The following is a 21517-nucleotide window of genomic DNA, read 5'->3' as shown; positions in this document are numbered from 1 at the left end:
ACAATACCTGTGCTGTGGGTGGAGAATTTAAGTTCTTATTATACCTATTATATCTTATTTGTATTGCGGTATCACCTAGTTATGGTGAAGGATCCCTTGCGTTAGGCGCTGCACAGACAGAACCAACAGACAGTCCCTGCTACAGAGAGGTCACCCTCTAAGTGAGAGGTTACGATGTGAGTACGAGCAGCTGCTGACAATCAGGCACTTGTTACAAGCACTAAAATTTGATTTCAAAGGTTTTAAAGAGAACTAACATGAACATTATTTACGTGACGGTATATTCACGGTGGAGGCGGGGCTAATTGATGGCTTCTGTTGTGCACTAGCCAAAGACAGAACATCAGTGGGCAACAATGGGAGCCCAGGTAGGATGACTAGATTTTCAAAGTGAAAAGCAGGGCACCTGTTGGGGGCAGAGGGCACCAAAGGATGAGCCGATGTCATAGAAATCTGTCTAGGAGAAGGAAGAAAACAGGGTTCCTTCACCTCCACTTGCCCGGCTGAGCAACTCCACTCTGCTTTTTCTCCCATGCCATGCTGTGGGTCTAACTCTCTGGGAGGGCAGAGGAAACGGAGTGTTTGGGGGTATGCTGAACGGAAGGGTAGGGGAAGGACAGGCTGCCAGCTTTGGATGGACATGGTGGAGCTGCTAATTTCAGGAACTCAGATGGCCAGCAACATGTTCAGGTGGCCAGAGTCCTACCCAGATGTAATCCCCATGGAGGTTAACAAGAGTTTTACATGCATAGGGAGTGCAGTGGTTGGCTCTAAGCTCTACATCTTTTTCAACTATGGAATAAAAGCATCTGTCAGGGCAGAGGTCACATTAGGAGACTGGTTTCCTAACACAAGATAAGAGATTAACACTGTCTGATCATGCTAAACCAATGGCACGTCTGCTGCACTTCAAGTGTCTATCTTCAGACCCTATTATTAAACAGAATGATGCCACTAAGGGCTGCTTGATAAGATATTTAATAGAAAATGGTGCAAAACCAGGAAATGTCAACATCAGCAGCTTGCTTCCTTTTTTTTTTCTTCATCATTTGCGCAGCACCCCGTCCTGATGGGGCTCCTTCTGCTTCTCTTCTATCAGAAACTAACATTATTGATATGTATTATGATTGTATTATTTCTGTAGACATTCCATCTGCCTGGCTTCACTTTCTGGATCCCCAACAATATAACGCCCGCCCCAAACAATTCATGCTAAATAGGAACACAATTATTTTAAGGCAACATATAACAGTCGGTGCAGATATCTTATGAAAAGTGTGGTGTATGCACAGTCGTCCAAGCACACAATAATCACAGTCGGATGCAAAGCTCAGCATCAGTCTTTTGTTACATTTTCATAGGGTGAATTCAAAAGCCATGCACATGGAGATTCTAGAGCATGAGATGATCCTGATGGGAACAGTGTTTAGGCTGGCCAGTTGCTTGATCTAATAAAATTGAAAGTCTTTTAAAATCCAAGCATTTTGGCATTTTTCAGGAAGCGATGCAACAATCTTAGATTCAGGTTGGCCAGTTAGAGGCATAATGCTTGGATTGGTGCGTATCTTAGGACAGGCTCTGATCCTTCAGTTTTGTTTGGGTGCAAAGACAGGGATGTCAGAAAAGGTTTAGCTGGCCTTCGTCATTCCTTCGCTTTGCAGAAAAAAGAATGGAATCCAGCCCTAACTCCCCTCCCCAACATATCTACAGTTAGCGTATCTGGGTCCTAATACCACCCGCTCCGCAGCCGACAGCGTAGGAGTGTCAATAGCATTGTGATCTGGCCTTTGGTAAGTTGGTTTGAATATCAAGAGTGGTACAGGGTAAGCAAGAGAGAAGTGGTTGAGTCCAATGCACTATGAGTACTAAGCTCAGCTGGCAGGTGGATCCGTAGGCCAGGAGGTAATTCTAACCTGTGACAGGGCAGAGCTGGGGGAGAGAACTGGGAAGCTGTAATGGACTGTCAATTAGAGACAGTAGAGAATCTGGCCTTTTTAAATATATATAATAAAATAGTTGAGCATATTTTGAAAAATCCTTATAATCACGGTAGGGAAAAAAAAAAGAACCAAAGAGCAAATTTTCAGAATGATATGCGTGCAAAATGATCGTCATAAACACAATCCTCGTTAATGATAGTGCAAATGACCAGATAAATATCTAACTGGAAATTTATGCACATTGTTATTGTCATTGCATTTTCATTTGCAGTAACTGTGAGCACAAGTTAGGCATGGAAATGCACTCAATACTTTTGCAAGCACCCGTGCAATTCTGAAAGCGTGGGCCCAATTTGTAAACCTTATAAAAAGAGGTCAAAAGGGCAGTAAATAGTATGAACATACTAAAATCACCAGTGAAAAGCTGAGCTCCACCGTGCAGTCTCCGGGATTATAAAATGTTCATTGGTGCATGTTTGTGCAGTGTATTTTTAAAACATGCACTGACTGTTTAGAATATGCACAATGAATATTAAACAAAGACCTGAATTTCCTAGTGCCGGTGCCTGGAAGGAGCACTGCCTTCTGTCTGATGCGCAGTGACCTTTTGGAATATTTTTAGGCACTGTCCTATACACAATAAGTTTTGCATGAGTGACTCCTGCCCAGATAAAAGCCAATATTAACTATGAGAGAAAGTGAATCTGTGCTTTCTATCATTTTGGAAGAAAAGAAAATTGTGAAGACCAGTAGCAGGATTTATAGGCTGTATAATTTTAGTCTGTGTTTGATCCTAACACATACTTTGAAAATATGCCTTGGATGAAGGAACCTACCATTTCCCCACTATTTCAGAGAATGAGAAAGCCTCTAAAATAATGGGAAAATGGAACTGGACAGAATACCAAGATTATGGGATCTCAACATGCTGTGGAATTTTTAGATCATCAAACAACTTCCTTGTCAAGAAAGAGCAAATGTACATCTCAATACAAGTCACTGTAGATAACAGATAACACTATATGTGTTTTTCAGTATTAAGGAATATTAACTTTGTTAAATACTGAAAACCTTAACTCTACGTAGGAGTCATTTCAAGAAAAACAAACTAAAACCAAAGTTAGAGAACACAGACACAGACTAATATGCAGCCAGTAGCATGGCTCTCCCACTCACAAAAGAATCCAAACTCGGCAATGTGTAACTGGCCTGGGCAGGGGGCAGCAGCTGCACTGCACTGGGCAGTGTGCCAGGCAGCGTGGCTGGAAGAGGAAAGCCTCTGGCCCCGCCCCTTCTTCTCCCTGCCTGGGCCAGCTGCTGGGGGCCCTTGATCCTGGGGAGGGTCACTTGACCCTTTGTGCCCCTCGAGTTGCCCCTGAGTAAAACCTACCTACAAATGTAAGACAAATCTAGGAAATGACACAAGGAATTAGGATGGTACCAAAATGCAGGAGATGGAACTAAACAGAATACCAGAGTTATGGGATCTCAACATGCTATGGAGATTTTAGACCACAAGTGGCCAGGACCACATTTTATATCTCATCTGAAAGATGGATATGTATGGAGGGTCTTTCCAGTTGAGCTCTCGGCAGGATTTTGATTAATCTTCTGAAAGTTTGGAAGCCACCTCTCTTGATGGAAAAATTGACCCAGATGTCATAAGTATCATAGGCCAAAGGTTTATTTAATAACCTTAAATAAACTTTGTGGAGGCTAGAAGAGGGACAGTTCTTGTGCTACCCTGCCTGTTTTTGGTAGATTTCCCCAAATCCCACATAAGCATCTTGCTTGCCCTTCCAGCCTATGGTCTGATCAGGAAGGATTGTAGCACGTGTGCCTGATTTGATACCAATCTTAAATATGATTATGTATATAAAATTATAATATATATCCAAACAGTCTGAAAAGTGTTCATTATACTTTTTAAAAACTGCTTGCACTTTCTCTCTCTCTACACACACACACACTCACTCTACAGTATATGAACAAAATATTGAATTGAGCTTTCACTCAGACCCTTTTCCCCCCACCAGTGTAATCCTACTGACTTCAAGGAAATTACTCCTGATTGAGATGGGTATAAATGAGAACAGAATGAGGCTCTTTATATCATAGCAGCTGATGGGAAATGAATGCCTGTGCTTGCTCCAGAGGCAGAACCCTGTGCACAGTGGTAGAGTAATTATGTAGTAAACAAAGAGCTATGAGGAAGCTTATCAACTGATCACACCACAAACCCGAGCCTTTGTGAAAACTAAACCAGGGGATGTAGGATTATGCTCTTGTTCTTATCCACATAAAATGAAGAAAGCCGAAAATGAACCGCTAATAATCAGCGGAGTTTAGAATTAGTTTTACTAATTTTGCCAGGCTTTAAAAGAAGAGGGTGAGGAAAAAAGCTAATGGAGAATATTACTGATGTAGAAAGAGAACAGGATATGATTGAGTAAAGGACTGCTGGCTTTAGGTGGCACCAGCAAGCAGTTTCTTTCCCTGTTTCATCATAAATTATGTTCTCTATTAAAACATTTTTTAAAAAAAATCTTCAACCACCAAGGACTGATAGAGGTCATAAAAACTGATTATTTTATAGTGGCTTTGATTTTAATTTGTGCAGGGCCAGATTCACTGTTGTTACGCAGACAGATTTACATACACCTCTCAGTGCTCCAAGGACCCATCCCAGGCAAAGGGAGGAAATGGTATTTTCAGTTCTACCTTCCCTTGGGGTTTCCACATGGGAGAAGCAGCTTTAAATTTATGGCCAGGGAATCTGGAAGCTCCACCAACAGAGGTTGCTGAAGAGAGCCACTGAACAGGTGCACCTTTCCAGGGGCCTCTGCCATGCTAGACTGCTGCAGTTTTGTTTCTACTGGCTCTCGGAGAGACCCACTGGCACAGATCATGGTCTGAATCTACCCCATAGTATTTGAATGTTTCTGAAAAATCTAATACAGCGAGACCCTTCTTGCCCAGCTAGCCAGATTCTCAGGCCACCAAGTCTCAGTTCTCACCAGATCTTGGTTACACTTACACTAGTGTAAATTGCAGGTGGAAGTCCCAGTATCAGTGCCCAACTCTCTGTCTGTGTATGACTCTTACCTCCCCTTTCTGTTCAGGAGCCCCACTGGTTTTCACACTCAGAAATCTGTTGCACGAATCTGTTTTAGTACAGTCTGTGGTAATGAAGTACACGTGTTAGATTACGTAATCAAACTACAAATATAATCTTGTGATGCCTTTCGATAAGTCAGTTTGAAAGATACTGTATCTGTAGCAAGAAGAAAAGGAGTACTTGTGGCACCTTAGAGACTAACCAATTTATTTGAGCATGAGCTTTCGTGAGCCACAGCTCAGTAACAGCCGTGTTAGTCTGTATTCGCAAAAAGAAAAGGAGTACTTGTGGCACCTTAGAGACTAACCAATTTGTGGCTCACGAAAGCTCATGCTCAAATAAATTGGTTAGTCTCTAAGGTGCCACAAGTACTCCTTTTCTTTTTGCGAATACAGACTAACACGGCTGTTACTCTGAAACCTGTATCTGTAGCATCTCTTCTACATAAGAGATTTGAGATTAGCTTCCTCTGGAGTAATGGTGCCACCACCAGCTAGTAGCTAGAACTGATCTGAGCACAGCAATCTTGCCTTATGGATTTCTCCATGTACATTGCTTAAGTTTACAAGTATTTTACATTGAAATATTTTTTTAAAATATCACCTACTTCAGTAGAAATATGGAAATTAAAAACTGATTGTAAAGCTGAGCTGCAAAGAGGAAAATAAAAAAGGATGTCACACGTCTTGCGTCTTTCTGATGCATAATGATCTGAAAAATGTTCGTGAATTAAAAAGAGACAGAGCAGAGAAATCTGCTTATTTTTTGCAATGGAAATTCAGGTTTTGTCTAGCTCAAAAGACTCTGTGGCAACTGAAGAAAGAGTGAAATAATGATATCACAAAACTCAAAGCTGAACAATTGAAACAACGGAAACTCCTGTTTTTTCTCATATGTATTTAACGCTGATGCCTAAGGAACAAGTGAGAGAAAGGGTGTCTTTGAAGTGTCTGTTTTGTTTTTGTTTTTTTTAGGGACTCAGCACTCTGGTCCCATCTGTTACTGTGTGAGAACTGACCATGCACGTTTCTGGGACTCAAACAAAACCAGTGAAGACCATTCTTGACATTTCTATAACCCTTTTGCCAGATGGTAGTGGCAGTGACTAGCGCCTGCATCAATAATATGTCTAGGGGACCCTTCCTAATATGAATAAACCTCCCCACCTAAAACATTATCCACTCCCAGATTTTAGGAACTTAAAATGTGAATCACCTGGTCACCTTCACAGGTGTTTCTTTCCCAATCAAAAGCACACATGAGTCCTTGGGACAAAACTACAAATACCTTTAATTAGGGAAAAACATGACCATCAAAGAGTTGCACAAAAATAAAAATTAGCAAAATCCATATAAGGGTTCTGGCCTAGACCACAGCCCCAACTGTTAATTACCTGGCTTGTTGAGGCTCAAAACACTTATTCACAAGACAATCCTCACCCATCTAAACACTCAGTCACATATCCAAATAGATTCAGTGGTAGAAAAGTGGGTGGAGCTTGTTGGAAAACATGCCCTCCCACAAGCACAAAAATTATAGACCTTTTGATGAAAAAAATGAAACATTTTAATATGGGAATGTGGCCAAGGCACCTCATGGGAGTTGTTCAAATACTTCATGTTTTCATTCTCCCCATAGCCCAGGCTCCCTGGTTAGACTATACCTCCCATAATGCACCACTGCTTCCCCTCTGGCAAGGGGAAGTGGCTTATCATGCGAGCTCCTGGGCTGCAAATCCAATTTTCTGCTGAAGAGCGTGCACCACCAGGTCCAGCTTTGACCTGCAGTTACCTGGTCTAATTCCATGAGGTCAACTCCATCAAGTCAGCTGCTGCCTGTGTCCAGCCCTGGTGAAGTCAGCTCAGCGGCTTTACGGTCCTGTCTAGCAAAATCTGGTTCTTCATTGCTCAAATCTGGTCCTGCAAAATCCTCCTCTGCTACCACCACTTCCCCGACCCTCTTCCAGGCCAATCCAATGGAGTCTCTGGTTGGGAAAACTCTGCACAAAGCTCTAGGTTTCTCAGAAAATTCCCCTGCTGTATTTAGGTTCCTGACTCAACCAGATCCCACTGCCTGTCAGCTCAAGGTGACCAACAATCTACAGGGTGTATATTTTACACAATTCATACCTTTTTTCATAAACACAGTTACTTAAGCAAACTATTACTTTATCTAATCTCAAATCTCATATGTAGAAGAGATGCTACAGATACAGTATCTTTCAAACTGACTTAACGAGAGGCATCACAAGATTATTTTAGTAGTTTGATTAGGTAACTTAACATGTACTTCATTATGACAAACTGTACTAAAACAGATATACCTATCATATAAACTTTTAAAAAAAATCCTTTCCAGGTCACCTTTAAAATGGGTTACTTTAAAATACATCTTTCAGGCTCATTTTGTTGAAGTCCTATGGGGTAGTGGAGCCAAGCAGTCTTGAATCTACCAATGTAAGGATTTCATTACTCCTAAACTGTGCAAATGAACTTGTTGAAGTCATCTCTTTTACTGATAGGCATCAGCAATGAATTTTAAAAATTGCCATTCAATGAATGTGGTTTTTATTGCCGATTATATGAATGGCCAGAGTTCTGCTGTTGTGTAAGTCACTAATTTACAGCCCTAAACTGATTCTTTGCATAGGAAAACCTCATTTGTGAATGGCCTTTTTCTGTTAGAGGTAAATCATTTAAAGTTAAACCAACTTCTTTGAAATTGAGATTAAAATAAATTCAACTGTAGAATACGTGCTGCAGTATGAATTTGATGGCAACCAGTAATGAGGAATAGTTAATCTACAGGAAAATTGTCTTGGTCAAAATAGGAGGGGGAAAGAGAAAGATTTCATATAAAGAAAGAGGAGCAGCTGGTTAGAATTAGGGTTGCGCAATTTTGTTTGGATATAAAATAAGAACTGACACAAACCTTTGGGTACACTTGAAAAGAACCTTAAGCGAATCTTTAATGAGGGCAAGGAAAGGCTTGGATAACTTTTCTTATCACAGTATTTTTTATGCCTCTATGCTTTGTTCCCTGTGACAAAAATCCCATGAGAAATCTGTTCTCACAGCATTTCCAGACTGAGCAGAAGCAGGGAGCACAAACTTGTTTTAGCGGAGAGTTCTACCCTGTTTTTGCGCATTCTACAGCTGTATAATTATTTGTATTTGATGAAACATTTGGTAAAACTTTGGGATCTTATCCAAACCAAATCTCTGAAGCTTTTGAAGAGTGCTTCTGCCGGCCTGGCTAACACCCTTAGGGGAGACAATGTCCCTACACCAGTGGAAAAACTCCTTTTGTCAGCGTATGCTGCATCTACACAAGGGGCTATGATGACATAGATATGTCAGCACAGGCTGTGTAGTGTAGACGTACCCTAAGAAAATCAGATTTTCAGTAAATGAGGAATTTTGATAATTTCAAAAACAATGTTGCTAAAATCTTGTTTAAAAATCATGAAAAACTGTTAAAAATGGAAAAGGGTCCATTTCAAACATTGCAAAATGGAAACAACTTTGGAATTTTGAAAAAAATATTGAAATTATTTCCCCATTTTTGGAATAACTTTACTTATGAGTTGTGTGGTCATCCCAATTATAGCAATAAACTTCTGTGGCAGTTCCACATTATCATACGAGCTCTCTCAATTAGTATAGTTCATGCTATGTAAAGTCCTGATCCAGAATCCACTAAAGTCATTGACTTCAGTGGATATTAGATTATTAGATCCTTAAAGAATGAAACCTTACATCAAGTATTTTCCTCACTATATTTCCCTGTTCATTGTGGTAGGGATGGTCCAGTGATTGGAGCTTGGATCTGGTTTGGGGGACCTGGGTGCAGGTCCCTGCTCTGCTACAGACTTCCTATGTTATGTTGGGCAAGTCACATAGGTCCCCATCAATAACATGGAGATAATAGCACTGCTGTATTCCACGGGTGGGGGGGTGGGGTGGGGTTTGTGATGATAAATACATTAAAGACTGTGAAGCAATCAAATCCAATGGTAATAGGAACCTTATTAGTACTTTAGCTAGATTTGTCCTATTTTTATTTTATAGAAATTTAGTTTTAACGAGAGTAAAATTGGGCCTGATACTGATCTCACACGTTTTTCCAGTGTAACTGAGATCTGATTTTTAATTACACCAGTGTAATTCTGGAGGAACTCAGTTGACTTCAATAGTCACTCTAGATTCACACCAGTGTAAAGGAGACCAGCATCTGGAAAAAGATAATTTTTTAAAATGAGCACCAACTGACCTACCGTTTTTGAATGTTACAACACCTCTGTGAAATACATATTGCCTACGAGCTGGCATTAGCAGTTCTAATTTTTAGCTGGCTTTATGTAAACTTTTAGATGCTGATGAGGAACACCTTTGATAAACCCTGTGAAACACTCATTACACAATCTCCCAGTGTAAAGTTACTGGTTCCCATCATTGCATTCACAATATTGCACCTGCATATTTTATTCCATACACAAAAGGTCAAATGCTTACCAGCACATAATGCATTGGAAAAACAGAACTCAAAGGAGATGCTTGCTGTAATTTCCTGCAATTTAAGACTATTTTTAAAACTTTTGCTGCCAAACCCCCATCTGACTGTCACACTCTTAACTGAATTTTTACCATCAAAACACAGTAATTTATTAGAGCTCAAATCCAACTGGTTATTTAAATGTCTCAGCTTTAAATACTACTCAGCCACTTTAGCTGCACTTCATCTTTGGGGCTCTCTATAATTAATGTTTCTTAAGACAGTAAAGTGAGCGGACCATTTGTGTGCAGCTCCATTTTAATTCTTTTAACACCCCTCTGAGTTTAGAGTGCAAAATTAGAGCAAGGGCCACATTTTTGAAAGTGTCTTGCAATGAGTGACCCACAAAATTGTGTGCACATCTGCTGACACTACAGTCTCGCATTTGTACACAAATCGGGTATGTGCTTCACTAATGTTTACACACATAAATTAAACTCTTTGTGTGATCAGACCGTGGCTTGTTTGTGTAAAGGTGGGTGTCTGTGGGCTCAAGAGGTGCATATCTCTCTCTGTGTGTGCACACACACGTGTTTGAGAAGGTGGTTTTGGGAACTACTGAAGCTGAGAGTTCCATAGGAATTGCGGGGGAGACATGGGATTGGAGCTGTTAGGTGAGATGATGGGACCCTGAATATCCTTGCTGAGGGGGTTGGGAGCTGTCAAATGGAATTTTGGGGCCAGAAAGTTCTGTTGAAGTTGTGGGGTGTGTTTGGGCAGCTGAACATTGAGACCCAAAGCCTCTGTGGCAGGTTGTGTGGGCACACATGCATGCTGGAGAGTTGAGAGAGGGAATGCTGGGGCCAAAAGGCTTCTCGGCCATTGGTGACGGTTAGTCCTTTTGGCCCTGAGACCAAAAATCCTGATGTTCTCTCCCAATTTAATCCAGCCCATTTGGGCTTCACAGCAGCCAGCAAGCCCACGAGAGGAAGTGAGGGGTGAACAAAGTTGGGTGAGTGCCTGTCAGCACGTGTCATATCTCAGTACTCACCAGAAGGCTGCCCTGACTGGTGAGGGCAGACCGAGTCCTGAACTTCTCCCCCGATCTGCCCCCCCGGCAGTTGGACCTACTTCCCCATCAACAGAGGAATATTTTTCTTGCCTCACTGACATCTGCCATCCCTGGGCAGCTGTCACATGCTTGTAAACTTGAGTTTTGATTAGCTTTCACTTGTGGCGTTTTTCTTTGTGTTGCTTGTTGTTAGAGATTGCCTTGAAAACAATAATGTTAGAAGCTGCTTCCAGCCACTAGACACCAGGATAGGCCAAAGAGTCACAACTACTTACCTAGATTCTGATAAAAGATGCCCCTGACTTCAAGCAAGTTTGGAGATGAGGGCTCAGTGCACAAAGGTCTATTTCTGCAAACACGGCAATCCGTTGGTTGTCCTGAAACTTGCACTGCAACTTTCCTCTCGTAACCAAACTAGTGCTGAACAATTCAAAAATATATATGGGTAAACATCAAATGTAGCTCCTACACAGGTTGGCTGATTCTCTATATTAACTGTTGTGCTGTTTGGATCTATATTATCTGAAGCTGAATAAGGTCAAGTAGCAGGTATTCAGTGCAGGAAGTGTAATTATTGAACCAGTTAAAAAGATGGTTATAGTCTGAATGACACACACTCTCCACCACGCCCTCCTGGAACTCCTATGGAGGTCAGTGGGAAATTTATTGGATTTTTATATTATGGAGAGAAAGTAAAAAAACAAACTAACACCTTATAGACAACTCATTGTACAATGCTAGAATATGTAGAGGCTGGTGTCTCAGTTTTCCAATAGGTGTAATAGTATTTACTTTCCTCAGAGGAGTACTGGGAGAATTCAATTAGTTAGTGTTTGCATAGCACTTTTACGACACGAAGCACTGTGAACTTGATCCAGCAGTCTTTACTCTCTCACTGGAGTCAACGGGACTACTGGCTGCAGGATAACCCATATCTAAGAGCAAAGATTTATTACTGTACTATAATGCCTACACTAGCATCTACTTAAAGGAAAAACATTCTTCCTTCCCGTCACAGATTCTTGGAATCTGATCAGAAAGATACATGAAGAGAAAAATGTAGGCCATTAAGAAAAAGGCCAAATGGCTTCCAGAAAATACAGTTCTCTCAAAGCCTTTGTGTAATTGTTGTAAGAGAGGAACATGCCTGGACATGCCAACAATCCCCAGAGTGCATCAGAGAGGAACAAGTCTTTGTTTAATGCAGTGCCAGGTAACCTTAGCACCTCTTAATTTTGGCAACCTCTGGTAACCATAGAAAACCATTATGTAGGACATGTAGTCTGAAAAAATGCAATGTCAGTTTCTCCAGATATAAAAAGTCTGTTAATAAAACAAGGTCATATTTGCCTTAGGAACACAGCTCCCTTGCTAAAGTGTGGGCAAGCTGTCTCTGCTTCTTCATGTTGGTTTGCTACAGTATGGACACTATCGTCTCAGAAACAAATCATTTTACTTCTTACTGTTTTGTGCCCTAGTGTAAACAAATCTCTTGTTGTTAAATAACTGGTTACTTAAAAGTGAAAGCATTTTGTGATGTATACATCCTTAGAATGTAAATTATTGTTTGTGTGTGAAGCAAGACATGATTTCCGTGGCTCAGTCAGTTCATGCCATTTTAACTCTTGCTTAGTGAATGCACTCTCTGTTTAGATTAAGAGGGCTTTTTCATTCTTCACTCAATTAAACTTGAAGTCTCTGAGAACTGGAATTGACAGGTAATGGTGTTATGCTGTTAGCTTTAGCTGCAATCACAAATGTATCCACAAAGCTTGTGGATTGTCATCCTATTGATTGAGAAGCACCGGACCTGATGTTTTGTAACACTCCGAAGTAGCATGAAATTATATTAACCTGTTTTCCCTATGGGATGGACATAAAGCAGCAAGCGACAGTTGCGGCTTTCTCTGAAAGCCTACATCAAAAGGAGTGAAATATGGCAGCAATCAATACACTATACAAAAATGTATGTCTTAAACAGTAATAAAGGAACTGGCTCAATTCTTTTTCTTACAAAAACCCTGGGAAGGGGAAAAAAGCTGCATTAACAAAGCACTGGTACCATAGTAAAGTATTATACCTCCGAAGGCGCTGGAGGGTGATGGACAAGTGTAGGCAAATGCATTAACAAAGGCAGTGTTCTGCCCAAGGTGCCCACTCACTTTCTAGCTAGAGACACCTCTGAAAATCCTAAGGGGCCACGTACACACCGGAAGCCACCAATGGGCTGAGGGAGAACATGCCACATCCCCTCCCCTTCCTGGATACATTTGGTAGTTGCACACATCCAATTGCCTTGGTCATACAGCAGAAGGGAGCACATGGCCTTATGGAATTAAACAGTTTCACTATCCAAATTATATTCATTTTTCAAACTCATTCCTTCTTCAAAAATCCCAGTTGCATTTGACTGGCAGGGTATGTTACACAGTCTTGCTACTGTCAGATACTTGTAAGTTACTCTTCAAAAAAAGATGATTTTTTAAGCATTAAATATAAAGATACATTTTCCTTAAATACTGTAATTACTTTATAAACAAGAGGTTCCCAATCCAGTCTCTAACTACTGAAGAGTGGCATCTGGCTAATTAAAGCTGTAGGAACCTATGAATCATTTCAACTTGATTCTTTCCTGATAACTAGATGGACTTCTAGTATTTTCATAAAAGTCTGAATTTTGAAAAAATATTATCTATGATTAATGTGTTTATTGATTTCAGGGAATGTATGGTTTCCCTGTCACAGGATCCAAAAAAGGGCCTTTCAGTATTAGAAATCAAAGGGCTAGGCTGTTACACTGGTGTAAATCCATTGCTTTGATATTGATTTATACTGGCATTCCTGAGATCAATCTGGCCCATAGCCGTTAAACACATTAAGACTAAGGAATAGATATTTAAAGGTACTTAGGTGCCCAAAATGCAGATAGGTGTTTTGAAAATGCCACGAGGCCCCTAACTCCCAAGGTCCCTTCCAATCCTACATTTTATGATTATATCTACGTCTTAAAGTACCCAAGTACTTTAAAAAATCTGTTACTCAATTTATAGGAAATTAAATGGTCTCTGCCTCTTCTCCATACATGCAGGTGCCTAAATATGGACCTAGATACCTAACTTTAGGCTTCTAGTTTTGAAAATGTTGTCTAACACTAACTGCACATTTAACAGTGGCTATTGCTAGGTTGAGATTGGGAATTTGGTGCATTTGCACCTGTCTCTTGTTCTGGTTTTCCAATCACTTCCTGGATTCACACCCCATGTAGATGCTGCAGCAGCATAAGTTTCTATGTGGTACAGTAAGGGGCTGATTGAACAAGAGTTATTGCAATAGGGACATTGGGTGTGCCCTGTCTAGGATATATTCAGTCCCCAATGTTCCAGGTAGAGTTCTTGCCCATAGGCTGCTTTTTCTACTACATTGCAGACTGGCCACTGGACAGGCTCAAGAAAGATGAGCCACGCAGTCTCCAAGCAAGGTGCACCTTCTCAATGAATGCCATTTTGCATTTATCTTACTCATGCTATTTATTGAATTGGTTGTGGATGCAAAGCAACCAACTTATACATATAAGGATTTAACAAAAAGTGGTATTTTTGTTTATTAATAACTTGTCTAAAAAATCGCAATTGCTTTTTTGTTTCAGGAGATCAAGAACATTTCCTTTTCACATGCCAACAGAAGAAGCACAATTGGATTAACAAGAAGTTAAAGTGAAAGTTTCTCCCTTTAGATGTAAAGGAGGAATCTGCCTGATTTAAGGCAAAGAATAGAAGTTCACTGTCAAGTATGTATTTATAAACAGAATTATTGCATAACTCTTTTTGATGGGTGCTACGTCCTCAGGGTATAATTATAGCAATTATCTGGATGGATCTTCTCATCAATAACCTTTGACTCATCTCCTACAAACTGTCATCCTTCATCACCACATCGTGAAAGCAATGCATTGTTTCTACTCATTCATCTGCTTCTGAGAAGGAAAGTAGTATTAGGACAGCCTGCCTGCCTGCCTATATGACCTCCTGTAGTTCGCTTACATCTGCCAGACGGTATGGGAAGGCACCGAACAAACAGCAGTTCACTACTGTACTGTTCTTCTGACAAGCTTGGGATGGCAGGCATCTTTACACTCAGTCTAGTACCGAGTGAAAACAGCTGCATCTCTTTTAGGAGATCTCAAAATGAGAATAGCAAAACCCCTTTATGAATATAAAGCACAGATATATGGCCTGATTTTCAAAGATGCTGAATACCTGCAGCTTCCACTGGTTCTAATGGGATTTGTGGGTGCTCAGCACTTCTGAAAAATCAGTGTATAACTGGAATAAGCTCACTGAAAGAAGTGGATTTACTCTGAACTTGCACTAATGCAAGCTGGGACCAGAATTGGGCTCATAGGACCCAATCATGCAATTCTGGATAAGGTACAACACCCATTGGTTTTCTATGGAAGTTTTATTGGAGTAAGGCTTACAGGATTTGGTCCATTTTAAACTTAGTAATGTACAGACTGCTATGACCAATGATGGCACCATATCCATTGAAAGACAGAGCGTGCAAAGTAATATGGCAAGAAATAACTACTGTAAATATACATTTTATAACTTTAGTTCCACAATGAAAAAAGTTGCCAATGAGTTGCTACAACAAAACAAAATCACTTCTGCCAGAAAGGGAGGACATTTTTGCTCTGTAAATACACAATTTTCCCAGATAAAGGATGGCAGTTAGAAGGGTTAATTATAATTGCCATTTAACTGCTACCTACCATTTGATTAGTTGGTATTAATAAAGGCAGGGCTCTTCCTTATCAAAGCATGCAGCTCTGTCACTCTTTCTTTGCGTTCTTACCCTTGCCAGCCAGTGTTGCTATGCGAACAGGGCTGGGGTAAGACTAATAATGGATGGAATCTGGGAAAAAAACAAAGCTAAAAATAGAAAAATAATTCAGATATAATGAAAACAGTCGACTGACAAAAGCAGAAAGGCATTAAATTCTGCTAACTGTCAAATGTTAGTTAAGAATGAAAACAGATTGAACCAAAACTGCTAGAAAATTCTTTGCCATTTTATAATGGTCGCACATCCATAACGCTAGAGTCCAACTGTTTCAGTGACTAACCTCAAACAATAGTGGGCTGTTAAAAAAAACACAGCAGGGAATGATGTTTGTTTGAAAGCATACTTTATTAATGTAAAGTGCTTTCAAACATTGATTTGATTTCTTAGACAAAAAACACACAGAAAAGTAGACATTAACTTATGCAAGTGGAGGACACCGTTGGAGCTCTATACCCTGATAACAATAGTTGTTTAAATGCTATCCATCTGGGAGCCTGCCATTAACCAAATAGAAGCAGCTTGTATTCAGTGCGATGGCCAGCAGAATGGTTCTCTAAACACATGTTTCTGAGTGAATGACACCTTCTGAACTCTACCTACTTTAGGAAACTCTTATGATTAATGAGAATCTGCATCTTATTTATGAAATTTTCTAAACTACTAAGATATTAAGTTTGAGAGTAGCAGTCGTGTTAGTGTACAGCAGCAGAAAGAAGAGGAGTACTTGTGGCACCTTAGAGACTAACAAATTTATTTGAGCATAAGCTCTCTTCACATTTTCCTCCTTATCAGATATTATAATACAGTAATCTCAGCCATGCTCTTTAATCACACTCTACTGTAATGCTTTTATATCATTTTAAGGGTTGACCTTTAGTTATAAATGTTATTTCAATTTTAGTTGGTGGCCCTGAAAGCAGCTAATAGTACAGGCATAATGCTGGTAGGCCTTGTATGTTTCCACACAATTCTGATAATGGAACTCAATCATGCTGGCCTGCAACACTTATGGGTTTCTATTTCTAATCTCGTGGGGTGATCATCTGGCAGTACACACAATTTACAATATCATCTGCTCGGTATCGATTAAGGGGTAATGTGCTCTAGTGAACTGAGCAAAGGATTGCCAGCAAGGTAATTCTGCATTTTAATTTTAATCCCATCACAGCCATTCATTTTTGTGACTTGGACCAGTCAACCTCGTGGGCCAAATTCATCCCTTCATCTGAAAGGAAAGGAATTAAACCAGAGATTACTTTGATCTTTGTCTCATCTTCCCCATCTGTACAATGCAGACAACACATAGCACAGGTTGGATACGATCTTCACAATATTATCATTAAAATTACTCCAGTCATTATCTTTTTAACTGCCACATTAGCAGTAATTTGGGTCTGAGGTTTAGTGGCCAGATACTTGGTTTTGCTTATTGTACTATGGGGAGGCCATGGTGACCTAGTGAGTAGAACAATAGACTGAAAAAATTAGAACATCTAGATTCTATTCCCAGCCACTGGAAAGTCATTTCATCTCACTCTGTGCCTCAGTTTCCTCATCTATAAAACTGTGATAACAATACTTACACATCCTTTGTAAAGCACTTTGACATCTATGACGAAAAAACACAAGCGCTAGGTATTATTAGTATTAAAGCAAACAAAATGAATGAGGGAAAAACAATTAAGATGAAAAAAAATCAAGCCAGTCTTCATTTTAGTAATCTCCCTTCCTTCTCTTTCCATACAGACATTTCTGAAAGGGAAAAAACCTTGTATGAGAATCTCAGAGAATCTTACCTATCCATGTGGGGGTAAAGGGAAAGGAGGCTATTTTAGGGTAAGATTTTGGGAGTTCTCCCTCCACTTGTGCAACCAATGTGGGAACACTAAAGTACAGAAGTTGCTAGAATTTTTATATTCATGACAGATAGACCTGCTGTCGCAATCCTGGGGATATCAGTGCAACTATGGCCTCTGCTTCCTTTCCATGCTTGTTCTACAAAAAGAGACAAGCGTACACAAAGGGGACTGGGCACTGAAGAGCAAAAAGATAAAATGCAGCTTTGGTTTGTCATGTTTGCACTTTAGTTGTCAGAAAGCTACAGGCACAACACACAGCATCACTTTTAGCTAGCCAGAGGAATCACAGCAAAGTTTTGCACTGAACCTATTTGGTTAAGCCAGACTCTCACTAAGTAGATAGCAAAAAATGAGAGACAGGAAAGATGTAAGAGATATAAAATAGGGAAGGAAACTGACACACAAGAGGAGGGGAGCAGCAGGAACCTTAGATTCACATATCAGGAGTTGCTCAGGGCACAGTCATGGAGATGAATATCACCTGATTCCCTCTCCTCATCTAGTCTGGTCAGGACATCTTTTAGGATCAGGAAAAAGAAGGGCTTATGGTAAAACCCTGCATCCCCACGTGGCAACACTGCTCCATTTCTCACGCTATGTGCAGAGTAGTTTGCCAAGTATTCCACAGAAAATAAATACCTAAAAGAGGTGGCAACTTTGTCCCATCCAAAACTCTCAAATCAAAGCAAGCAGCCAATGGTTGATATGTGTACACTTCACCTCACCATAAGGTCTGTTGCTATAACAAAACTGGTTCTTCGCTCGTAGCTTTGAACCCCTAATTAACAGTCCTCTTAGTTCTGATAAAATTAGTTTACTTCATTTCTTTGTCTTTGTTCTGTACTCTCTTTCAACCACAGTTTTATGTAACATGTTAAAACGATCCACCTGCCACATTTCACCTGCTATGGACAATTTAAGACTTTGTCACTGGCCAAAGGTTCGACTCATGCACTACCTACATCTCAGGGGTGTTGTGAGGATTAGTTAATGCTCGTTCAGGGCTTTGAAGAGGTAGAACAATGTATAAATGCTAAATATTATCTGCCTTCTTTGTTAGAAGAAATGTTTATGAAAAACAGGTAAAATAGGTTCATAGATGTAATAAAATACAAAGTTACAGTTTTAGTAATTTCAATACTTAAATATGTCATGTCCCTATCTAGTCCTGGGTTCCTTTTTTACAGAAAGGAAATCATGCTTAATTGTGTGATAGTTTTTTAATGCTGAAAAATATCTACTAGGGAATACGACGAAGCTACTTCTTCTTTATTTAATAAATCACTAAATGCAAGATTTGAATTAATATAAACCTTATAGTAAAACCTTAGAGCAATATAATTCTATGCATGAAAATCCCATGGAGGCCAACAGAAGGTGTGTGTAAAACAGTTTATGGCTGATTCTAAAGAAAAAATATATATAGGAGCTAACTTCACATATACAGTTCTGGGACAATGAACATGAACAAACATTTTCATTCTAGGCAAAAAACAAATTTTAAAGGGGTGCTTTAACCCTTGAATGTCTGCATTACTCTAATTTTACATAAGTGTAACTGCACTGAAGTCAACTGGGATTCTACAGTTGGGAATTAGGCTCTCAGTATTTTTACACTGTTGAGAGTTATTAAGCCTTAGTAAATATAGGACTATAAGAATTGATGCACTGAATTAAATGGGTTCCATCTAATTGAGTATCTCGTCATCAGCTGCCATACACTTCAAAGGCATGTGCAAGGAACCACATAATGGACAATTATGGAATAACCTACTCATTTACAGAGTTTTTTTCTACCCCCAGGCAGTTAGTGGGTTAGCTTGTGGCCTGAAGCATGGGGGTTATATCCCTTATACATTATTTTTATTACCTCATTACCCATATCTTTTTTAAAATTCTAGTAAACTCTTTGTGTCAGTGATAATGGAGCAATGAGCTCCACAGGTTAACTATCTCTCGACCCACTGCTTACTCTTGACAAATAGCTTTACATAAATTCTTAGTGCTGTGGCATGTGGACACATAAGGGCAAGAGAAGTTTTTCCCCCTTGCATATCCGGACATGCAGATATCCAGCACAGTGGCAGTGCTCTCCTTTGGTGAAGGGCAGCTCCAGTTTCCATGCTACTGCAAGCTCTTCAGTGGGAGCGTACGTGAGCTGTGCACTCCACATCCTTTCCCAGAGTGGTGCAGTGACCACACTTCCTAGACACACCTGGAATTACTGTGCCCACTCAAGGCAAAATGCCACAAAGAACTCCTGCTGCAGCTTTCATAGACACTTAAACCAACATAAAGATGAAAAATCTGAAGAACCCCTAACATTTACCTGATTAAGACTTTCACCTAGTGCATGACCAAATAAATGAACTTAGACTGCCATCTTAAGGAAACTGTCGTTATTACTTCCATCACAATGCCAATTCACAGCATAGCGCTTAATTCATCACTGTTGTGCAAGAAGTTCACATTTTCGAACAGATACATCCCCAGACTGTCATTTTTCTGACAGTAGGATTTGGTAGTTTTCTATACATCATTATTTGAAATGGGTTATATATCTGTTTGGGGAAGATTTCAAGTCTGATGGCCAGTTCTATATTTTATTATTTTTGCTGCCTCATATTTCATATGTTAAAGCTCTGGAAGCACCTATGCTTCCAGGTATCAGATACATTTTATGCTTGGTGCTCAATTTAAAACACACACACAACTTTCTTTTAACCGCCTGCTCCCCTAAGTCCATTGGATGTGTGTTCTACATGCCTGCATAGAGGCCATCAAATATTTAAAAGGGAAGACTATTCCTTATTTTTGTGGGGGAAAACTCAGAAGTTAAGCGTTCTACTCTCTCTTACATAGAAACGCTCTACTTCTAACTTCAAGCAGTTGTAATAAACAGATGGTGGCCTCACACTTAGCCCCACTAAAAATTATTTTTCTGATGCTCTGTCATGTTGCATTGCTAATGTAGGGATCAGCATTTGTAATATTGGTGCAGGAGTCATTCCCAACAGGATAAAAATATCATAAACCCCCTAACAAATAAAACTCTCTCTCTTGTAAAAGTAACTCCCAACTTCTATCCAATTTTTGTTGAGACAATTGTACAAAAAAAGTCTTTACGCTTTTTAGACTGAATTTGTAAGTAGCCTTAAAATAGTCTAATTTTGTGGGAATAGAATTTTTTTGCTGGTTAAACTACCTGATTTGCAGATACGCACATCTGTAATTGAAAATCAAATAACTACCATTTAAATTCTAGCATTTGCACTCAGAAGGGATTGCAAATACAAAACTGCAAATGTAAAATTAAATGTGACTTTTGACAATTAGGCCCTTTACCTAAAAAAATTGTTAACAGACACCACAAGTTTTCTCAATAGCTCCTTGGGAATACACTAAAATACAAAATAAAGAAATATAAGACAACATTTAAACCATTAAAGCATTACAATCAAACTTTTAAAATAATTTTTCCTTTGGCCTCTTAAATACCATTGATCAATTTAACTTCTTAGGATTACTGCTGTGATCATATCCATATATTGTCTTAAAATCCACATATTTATGTACAGGTTTTTGATCAGATACCCTCAAAACTAGCATTTTGTAAACTGTTCTTCATAACCTGACTCAAGTCATAGGTATAAAAGTACCTAAAAGCCTGCATTCTGTAGTTCTTATTCAGACAGAACCACCACTGGTTTCAGTGAAAAGTGGAATTATATTGAATGGCAAAAGACTCCAATTAGGAACAGACGCCTCATGGGGTCAAAGTACTATCTTTCTATCTTCAAAAGCATACATTACTTTCAATTTCTAAATGGCTTAAATGATAACTACTTTGCGTTCACAAATAAGAGAAAATATCTTTTATTTCAAGCAGTCTGATTTTCTGGCTTAGGATAAGAAGAAAGCCAAATTACTCTGATTCAAAATAAACAGTTTATACACAGAAAATGGTCAAATGTTTACACAACATTGTTATGAATTTTAAAGAACGAAACCAATATTCTGATTTTCAGATGAAGAAGGTTACTGTTAGTGCATGCTAGGCCAACAATACCATTCACACTTTCATTATAGGAACAAAACCATTCTTAAAACCTAGTTCTTGTTAGGTAATTTAAGTAATCAGCATTAACTATTAGCTTATTAGAAATAGATAAACATTATCATTAAACAA

The sequence above is a fragment of the Eretmochelys imbricata genome, chromosome 13 (genome assembly GCF_965152235.1).
Source record: "Eretmochelys imbricata isolate rEreImb1 chromosome 13, rEreImb1.hap1, whole genome shotgun sequence".
Classification (NCBI taxonomy): domain Eukaryota; kingdom Metazoa; phylum Chordata; order Testudines; family Cheloniidae; genus Eretmochelys; species Eretmochelys imbricata.
Note: the sequence above shows the minus strand (reverse complement) of the source record.